Here is a 9,900-nt window from a genome sequence, read left to right as displayed (position 1 = left end):
TTGTGACCTCATCTTAACTAATCACATCTGCCATGACACCATTTCTAAATAAGGTCACATTCTGAGGTTCTGGGAAGGATATCAGTCCTGGAGGTAAACTATTCAACCCAATATTGATGGTTAAGATTATATAACTAGAAATAAAAGACGGAGCTTTTGTTTCATTCTTTTTCATCAAGTATTTGTGTTCCCCACTTGGTCCAGGTATAATGATAAAGTATGAAAGTAAAGAAAACAGATATGATCACCACAATCAATGAAGAAAGAAAGGGATACATTTTCCCTAGATATCTATGGAGGATGGATGGCTTTTCAGCAATGCTCCCCCACACCTGGGGGAAAGCCTTCACCCTACAAGTTAAGACTGAGTGTGGAAAAGGTTCTCAACCTCTGAGCTACACTGACCTGGAATTTAGCTCCTGTAACACAGAGCTGGATAATGAAAAAGGCTGCCGTTGGCCCTTCAAGGGAGCTACTGTAGCCTTTCAATGGGAGTTTTGCGGGGAGAGGATTAGTCTTCTTGGCCACACTTAGCCAGAGTGGAGTTTCCCCCATGCTCAGTGCAAGATTAGTAGGAAGAAGACAGCAGGTTATTATGCAAGTACCACAGATCCTCAAAGTTCTTATTGAGATTTAGATTTTCTTGAATAAATGTTTTTTTTGTTCATTTGTTGTATGTCCTAAGGGCAGGTTTCACAGACTTTAAAAGGTTGATTTTTTTGTTTTGTTTTATAATATTCACTAGTTATAGTTGTTTCACTGGCAAGCATGTATGCAGAGCTCCTTACATAAGATGCCATTTAGAAGTAGAATGTCCAGATAATTGTGTATGCATTTGCATGTCTCCACTTTTACCTTACCTGGGAGTGACTGCAGTAACAAGAAACCATAATGACAAAGCAGAGTAGGTAATGTCACCAGAGAGATGCTTGGCACTCTTGAAGTGTGAAAGAAAGGTATCTCCTACAAATTCCTGAAAAAGTGATGATCTAAACTGGGATTTTATTTTATTTATATCACATATCACTCTGTTATCTGATTTATTTAGTTTTTTTTTTTTTCAGATTATTACTTCCACTATAATTTAAGCTTGTTGAGTGTTGGGACTGTCACACCAGTCAGTGCAAATGTATCTGGCACACTGTGGAAATGTGATAAATTATTATTGACTTATGACTAGCATGGATGTAATTAAAATGGGGGAAAAGTGAGCAGGTTTGAGATCTAGCTCAAACATAAATTTGAGAGAACTTGCCAATATATGTTATATGAAGAGTCAGGAAGAGAGTTGTCAAGGAAAGAAGTCAAGTGGCCATATTTATAGAAATTAGGGACACAGGCAGCCCTTCAGCCCTGTCTTGGGAGACATAGGAACTTGAGTTCAAATACATAGATCTATGTCTTTGTGCTGTACTTTCCACATACTAAAGTTTAGTGACAGGACACATCCTCTTTAAGATTCCTTCAAATGTTGAGATTCTATTACTCAGTTAGTGCTTATATGTTTAAAGGAAAATGGGATCCTTGTCATTAGCTTTCTTGGATTAAACTATTTTGACAGTAAAGACAGTGGAGACACTCAGTTTAAGGTTCTACCCACTATCTTTAGTTAAATAGTGAGGAAATTAAAGAGCTTTAAAAGTCTAAATATCTCTACTTCGGATAGTCTTTATTTTGTTTGGGGGGGACATAAAAATCAAGCCTATGTAATTGGAATCTTTACTTGTCATGCTCCTTAGAATATCTCAAACCCCTTTTCATAATAATTGTTCTAAACATCCTTATTATTAGTATTTATTTATTTGAAATCAATTTAATAGACTTTTAAGAAGAAAAAAGATATCTGCCATCTTGAACTAGATGTGCATTTTATGATTACCTCAAGTTGAAAATTTTTCATGTGTAAGTTTTGTTGTAACCATGTGACAAGGAACTTTGGAAAAGCTAAATTCTTTCAGTCTTGCTTCAAAGGTTTAAATAGCTTTGTGTGATTTCTTTGTTTTTACAAAGTAATATGGGTTTTTGTTCTGTTTTGTTTTGTTTTAATTGAAAAATATTTGACACAAAGTGTTACTTTAGTTTCAGGGGTACATTCATATGATTTTTATATGCTAAATATTGCAGATGCTAATTTTCAAATGATTATCAATAATATTTTAACATCAACTGTCAGTAATGGGTATTGAAAACGTTGCAGGCTAAGCAGCCTAGTGAGCATTAAGGAGACCAGGACTAGGTAGTGGCAGTCGTATATTGTACTATTTGCTCTTCCGGTTTCTGATTATGCGACATTATAGGGAATTCACTTGTCTCTGATCCAAGTTTTCTTATCTATAAATGGAATTGGGATAGATGATTTCAGACTTTTTTCAGATCTGATATTTTATGATTTCATGGTTCTAAGATACTAGTAAATTCTAGTCAATGCTGGCCCCATAAGAAAAGCTATTCCCATACAACAAACATCCAAAATGGTTCACATTTTTGCTGATTTTCTTGGTGAGACAAAATACTAGAGCTCTCACAGAAGGAAGATGTTAGCACCTTCTGTCTTCAAACTAGTTTTACTCTGTTATAACTCTTCTAAAATAGATATCCTTTGCATAGTTTATTACATACATTTCAAAGACCATGTAAATATATTTTTTTAAGATTTATTTATTTTTGAGAGAGTGAAAGAATGAGGGTGAGGGGAGACAAAGAAAGAGGGAGAGAAGCAGAATCCCTGCTGAGTGGTGAGACATGGGTTCAGTCCCAGGACCCAGACATCATGACCTGAGCTGAAATCAAGAATTGGTTGCTTAACCAACTGAGACACCCAGGCACCCCAAAGTCTGTGAAGATACAGAATAAAAAAAAAAATTAAAATAAAAATAAATTAAAAAAAGAGATACAGAATAAAAACAGAAATCACTGAAGTAGATCACACAAATTAAATCCATTCTTATTTTTTCACTTTCTTATTATTCATAATAAAATCTGGATGCCCTAACATTAGATATAGAATTCTTTTTGATCACTTACAACCATATTTGTCCCATTGATTTCCTCCTTTATCATTTCATCTTGCTCATGCTGAAGCCATACTGAAATGGTTGAAATTATCCAGATTGTCTGCACTGTCAAATATGTGCCTTTGCACACACTGTTCACTGTTAGTAGTGCACTTTCCCACCATCTTAATCAGACCATTCCTTACTAAGTTTTTAAGACATTGTCCTTAGGAAATTTTCCTGCTTTTAACTCAACTCTACTATTAGCTGGACCAGGTGTCTTTCTTTTATGTTCTGTGGTATACTGCATTACTTCTATAAAAGTGCTCCATAATAGCCTGTATAAAAGAGCTTAGTAAAAGCCTGAATTGTATCTGTACATCTTACATCCCCAGTATTTCCTACAAAGCCTGATCTAATATTGGATCATTAGTATATTTTTATTGCATGGATGAAAATTAAGATTTCTAGTTACCCTCCCTATTCCTTTCCCCATCTTCCTAGAGTATGACACAATGTCTAAAATAAGCAGATACCTAATAAAAGATAAATAGCTTTTTCATTTCTCTTTTCTCTTCCATTCCTAGGTTTCCATACTACTATTGCTACTACTACTACTAATAATAACAACATATTGACTGAATATTCATACTGATTAGAATTGGTGCTTGTGCTGCATTAGCACCTTCTGATTCCAAGAAGTTTCCTTTAACTTATTATATCAATCTGGTTGAGACTCTTTGTATTTCCCTTCATGGAGCAAACTCTCAATCTTTATATAAGAAAATAGACCTCATTTAAAAAAATGATTAAGGTATAACTGAAATACAATGAGTCACAAATATTTAAGGTTTATAATTTTATAAAATTAAAATAAAATTTTATTTATTTTTTTAATAAAATTTTAATTTAAAATTAAATTTTAAAAAGTTTATGTGAAGCCACCAGCAAAATTAAGGTAATAAACATATCCATCACCCCCCAAAGTAAATATATGTATATATACCCATACACACACACACAAACACGTGGGATATGCTGGTGACAAATATTATTTCCATTTTAAAATATTATTAAAGAGAATAAGTTAGGTAATCTATTCAGGCATTAGCCATGATGGTTCTGATGTTAGACTGCCTGGTCACACTCACTAGAAGTGTGACATAAGCAAATGACTTAATCTCTGGGAATCTGCTGCCTCAAATATAAAATCCATATAATAATTTTACTTACCTTAAGATTATAATGAAGATTAAATGAGATGTTGCATATAGAGTCTTTACCACCATAGAAAGTATTTAGCACTGTGCAAGACATTTAATGATTACCCCCAAACGTGCCAAATAATAGGATAATTGCAAAAAAGGAAACAGCCACTTAGCAGAAAACAAAGATCTCCCCAGAACAAATGGCTACTCCATTTAGGTGCTGTGGAAAAGTGTTTCCCTTTTTTTTTTTTTTTTTGGTTTATTTATTTATTTGAGAGAGAGGGATGAGGGAAGGGGAAGAAGGAGAGAGAAACTCAAGCAGACTCCATGCCTCATGTGAGTGTGGAGCTTGATGTGGGGCTTTATGTGGGGCTTTTCTCTCAACCAGAGATCACAACCTGATCCAAAACCAAGAGTTGAACGCTTAACTGTGCCACCCACGTGTCCCAAGTTGTCTCCTTTTTAACTGAGTTCCTTTTTATTAACCAAAGATGAAAACTTGATAGAGACATGATTATATTTTTGTTTTTTTTTTTTTATTTATTCTAATCATGCCTGGTACACATTGGATGGAACTTTCCTAAAATTAAAACCTGTGTCACTTTTGACACTATCTTCAATTTCCTTATTGAAAGACTTACAAGTAATATAAAAATTTAAATCCATTTGCTTCAGAATTAAGTCCTTGAGTGCAATTTTTGCTGCCACTAATGTAATGCAGTAGAATGTGTGATTTTGTATTGAATTATATACAGGAGAATTCCTCTCTTTATTTTGATGTCCATTATCTCTAGAGAGCTGTCTACAGCCTTGATGTTTATATACCAGACGGCTAAGTGGTTTCCCTGAGTTGTTTGTACCATTTTTTTCCTTGAACATTTTTGTGGGCAGTTTTCAACGGACTGCATTTAATGGTACATAAAGCTCTGAGGGAGGAGAAAGTAGTTTGATAAATAAAAAGCAATTGATGCTGTCTTTCCTCAACCCTGCTATTCACTGTCCTTCAATGTAGATGTGGTGAACAGAATTGTAAAATGACCTAAAAGACACTCTGATTTATGATGATAGGTGAGAGTGGATGTGATGAGAAGGAAAAGGAAGAATATTTTTTGAAGGAGTAGAAATTCAGGCCAGGGCCATTGAAGAATGAATTGAATCCAGGGAGGGCTAGCTATGAATTGAATGTTGCCTGTACTGATTTCTTGTATTAAATATAATAGATGAGTAGATACCAAACTGTTAAACAAAAACGTATATAGATGATAAAATTATGGGTGATTTTTTTCTTACTTGGAAATTATTATATTTTCAAATTTTTTCAAAGTAAGTATATATTATGTGTGAAATCATACAAAATTAAAAATAATAGATAACCTTTTTGCTTAAAAAAAACTTAAGAACCAATTTCACACCCTATTTAACTTTAAGGTAAATCAATCCTTATTCTACAGAAAAAAAATAAATAACAGAGTTCAAAATGAAGCCCTTTCCTATTTTGTTAACTACAAGTACTTATTAGAATGCATTATCGGATAATTTCTAGTCTATAAAGGACATCGAGAGGTCATATACTTCATTTCCTTATCATCACACAAGATCCCTTTTAAATTATCCAAGAAAGATTAGAATCCATCCTATTTTAGACCTTTTCAGAAGTTGCCATGTCTTCCTTTGCTGGTGCTTTTCAGCATTTAATAATGTTTTGCTGACAGACTATTTAAAATTTTATATTTAATGGTGGCCTTATGAAAAGTTTTGGAAGAATGTCTGCTTTGTAAAACCAGAGAATACTCATCACTGACGTGTGATCTCATAATTGTTTTTATCCTTCTCTGAAACCAAGTGACATTACTAAAGACACTAAATCATTTTTGTCTCCTTGAAACAGTCTTTCTTCCATGACTATAGTTTCTTCTCATCTGGCAGCCCTTCCTTCCACAGGATTAACATCCTCCCTGGGAGCAAGAGGAGAACCCATGTGATGAGAGCATTGCTATGCACCCAGATCATGCCAGATCCTGTACTAGGCTCTTTTGGTATGATCTTATTTAGTTCTCCAAATTATTCAAATAAATAAATAAATAAATAAATAAATAAATAAATAAATAAATTTATAAAGAAATGTTTTTAACCCCACTTTAAATACTTGGTCAAGTACCAATGTGATCACAGATATTCTTTGTATGAAATGCTTCCATAGTTCTTTATAGTTAAAGGAAAGTAAAAAAAGTATTAACTCTTCAGCCTAATGTGTGAGGTCCTTTCTCAGACTTACTGATGTGTTCAAAATACTTCTTACCTATTAGGACTTTTTCGGTTGCCACTTCTGCTCCCAGTGTTCTTCCTTATCTGAAACTTTCAAAACCTATGCATCTTTCAGCACTCAGTTAAATACCATTTCTTCTGTGGAGCCTTCACTGAATATTTCCTGCCACCCTGAAAATTCCTTCATTTGAGGCCACTTCATCAACATATAATTCTAATTTATAGTCTGTAACTTTAAACTTAGCTATTCTTTTTAAGAATGAGACTATCAAATGTGTACTTATAATTTTAGGGGCATATCCATAACAGATATTTTATAGATGTTTCTTGAATAAATGACATAAAAAATAAAAACACTCCTGAGAGTTTGGGGCAGCCTGGCAGTTAGAGCAAAGCCTTGGTGTTTTTCCATTGGGTCATCCCACAGAACACCAATGTCAGACAAGGCCATTCTGATGAATCAAGATAAAAATAAGGTGTCACTCAAACCACAAAGATGGATCATTATCCCTATCCTGGCTAACATGATTCACTGATGTTTCTTTTTCATTCATTGCTTTAGCCTCTCTTTGTTCTTGCATTCTGGATAATAATTATTAGATACCCAACATAGAATAACCCCATTTCCTGATAGCATTTTCATATAGAACTTCTTTGAATCCTTGTCAAAATCACCTTACACAAGCCCAATTCCTATTCTAAGTCCTCCCCAACACCCTGTAATTAGATGCCCCATAATTCCCCATTATTCAGTTATCTCTATTCCTGCAGATATTTGGTTGAAGACTTAAGAGGACGAGTGAATAAATGAATGAATGAACAACTCTTCCTTATGTCAGGTTAAAGGTTCTGTGTATTCAGGGATGGCATCTTTTCTCTCCATCTCAAATGTCTAGAATGAAATGGTCATAAAACAAATATGGAATGATTGAAATAGTCTTGACTCTCTTGCTACCTTTTTACCCTCCTTCTCTACAGGGATCACTTTGTGGGAGATTCAATTTCTGCCATCATTGCCATCAATTCTCTCTTATCCAGCACTGAGAATCCGTATCAGTGGATACGGATGAAAAAAAAAAAAAAAGAAAATTTCTTTTTTTCTTTATCCCAAAGTCCTCTCAAGTCTATGTTACAAACCTTGCTTTATTTTGCTTTTACTTAGCCAATATCCAAGAAAGTTCTGTGGCCTCAGAATTTGTTGGTCAAGGTACACCTGTCTAAGTGTAGTTTGAAGAACTTCAGTTCTTATCTTTATGGCCGCTGAGAAGAAGATCCCCTTTCTTACTAACTGCCTCACTTAGTACTTCACATTCTTCGCAATATTGGCAAATCCTGAATATTTTTCAGGTATAGACTAAGCACCTGATTTGCTATTCATTTAGGAGATTAGTATCTAAGTCATTTAGGGAGGCATTATTGCGACAAACCATTTGGGAAAAGTATTTCAAACATAAAGTCCTCAATGGCTGCCTATCACCAATATTTTAACAGGGCATAAAAGCCCTTTGTAAATTAGCCCCTTCTATTAGTAATATAGGTATGAGAGATAAAGTTAACAAAATAAAAATTGGATGGTTAAGTTCAATTACTGTTTTTGGAAACAAAATGATTTAAATGATAAAAACCTGTTTTGAAAGGAAAGGAAAAAATATATACAAAAATACAAGTATGATGCAGCAACTATTTAGCAACCACTTAGCAACTATTGATGCCTATCAGCACAAGTCTATTTTTTTTATTTTCCTTTTTGATAATTGGATCTCAGTCTGATATGCTTTGCATGCACTTGGAGGAAAAACACAAACACGAAACAAAACTAAGATACCAAACCACGTCCTATAGCATGATGGTAGGATAATACCAAATAGTGGATATAGAAGCTTAAGAATATGAAATTGTGAATATTGAATTCCTTCTAATATACAGAATTGACTTATGAATTGCATGTACTTCTGCCTAATATGAGCCTAACTTGACTTTGATGTAGGCAGGAATGGAAGCTTCCAGATAAACACTGGGTGAGAACCTGAGTATTGTTATAAGGTGACAAAAGAAAAGAGACACTTTTTATATGAGTCTATGCATTTTTATTTGACAACACAAGTTATACAGTAGGTCCCTGTTTCTAGTGACCTGATGGTAAATCACCAGCAGTGCTGCCTTACATACTCTTTCTATTAGTGAGAACCAACAGGGGAGCTTTAAGAGTCCAGATGCACTCTTAGTAACTACTTCAGGAAAATGCTCCCAGACCTGGACTGTCTAAGGCAAGTTCTCTAGGGTCACCCTGCTTTTCACAGGTGTTACTGCAATGACTGATCATGAGACTTGTGCTTGAAGCCTGGGATCTACTTCCTTGTCAGTCTTAGTGAGTTTAATTGGGATGGACAGAGTATGACAGCATATTACTATAACTTCATAAAAGTTGGAACATAAAAGTCCTCAAAGCTGTAGAGGGCTTTGATGCAAAATGTTTTATAAAGTACTTTATAAAAGTATGAAATATATAACTATACTGTATGGAAGTTAACATTTATGTAGCATCACTATAGCACAAAAATTTAATCAGTTCAGTGGAAAATGTGAGGGAGACTAGTTTGTTTAGAATCCCTTCAGAGGAAAAGAAAAGCTGTATAAGTAACTAAACACTTTGATTACTATTGTGTTCCAAAGCCACTGTGTCTGTAGTCTGTTGTTATTGAATTATTTTTGCCATATTTCAATAATCATATTGTGAGTATGAAATTTTTGCTCCAGGTGGAAGCCAACTTTTAGCAGTGGAGTTATAGGATCAAAAATGTGTGTGCACTTCGTAAAAACTTAGTGTTAGATATTGAGAAACTGCTCAAAAAATGTTGCACAAATTTATACGACCAATTATTTTAGCTAGCACACTCAGACTGTGTGACTCGGATACCTTATACTCCCAATTTTAAAAGACCACTGATGGTAAGTTAGAATCTAAATATGTATAAAATATATCAAATCAGTCTAGCTTATTTACATTTTTACAAAGCCATATACATAAAACATAAGATTCATATTTATTTTACTATTTAATACATTTAAAATATGTTCAAGGACAGACATTTTTCCAAAGAAAACCTACATACAGCCAACAAGAACATGAAATATGCTCCACATTACTTGTCACCAGGGAAATAAAAATCAAAACCACAATGAGATACCACTTTACACCAGTGAAAATGGCTAAAATTAACAAGACAGGAAACAAGATGTTGGCAAGGATGTGGAGAAAGGGGAACCCTCTTGCACTGTTGGTGGGAATGCAAATGGTGCAGCCACTCTGGAAAACAGTATGGAGGTTCCTTAAGAAGTTAAAAATAGAGCTACCCTATGACCCAACAATTGCACTACTGGGTATTTATCCAAAAGATACAGATGTCCTGAAATGATGGGGCACCTGCGCCCCA

The 9,900-nt window shown here is 34.3% G+C and overlaps 1 long non-coding RNA gene across 19 annotated transcripts in view; it reads left to right on the top strand.

The window, feature by feature from the left end:
* LOC144291720 (uncharacterized) overlaps positions 1-9,900 on the top strand; it is a 223,444-nt gene that overhangs the window by 49,584 nt on the left and 163,960 nt on the right. For 18 of the 19 annotated variants that reach the window (XR_013359138.1, XR_013359130.1, XR_013359137.1 and 15 more), the window contains exon 1: positions 3-93. The exons of the other annotated variant lie outside the window; for it this stretch is intronic. This is a non-coding gene — a long non-coding RNA (uncharacterized LOC144291720). Of the gene's footprint in view, positions 1-2; positions 94-9,900 lie in introns of those variants that run through there. 19 annotated transcript variants of the gene reach the window in all.

The sequence above is a fragment of the Canis aureus genome, chromosome 20 (genome assembly GCF_053574225.1).
Source record: "Canis aureus isolate CA01 chromosome 20, VMU_Caureus_v.1.0, whole genome shotgun sequence".
NCBI lineage: Eukaryota > Metazoa > Chordata > Mammalia > Carnivora > Canidae > Canis > Canis aureus.
The sequence above is the reverse complement of the archived record's forward strand: the minus strand, read 5'-3'. Positions and strand labels throughout refer to the sequence as shown.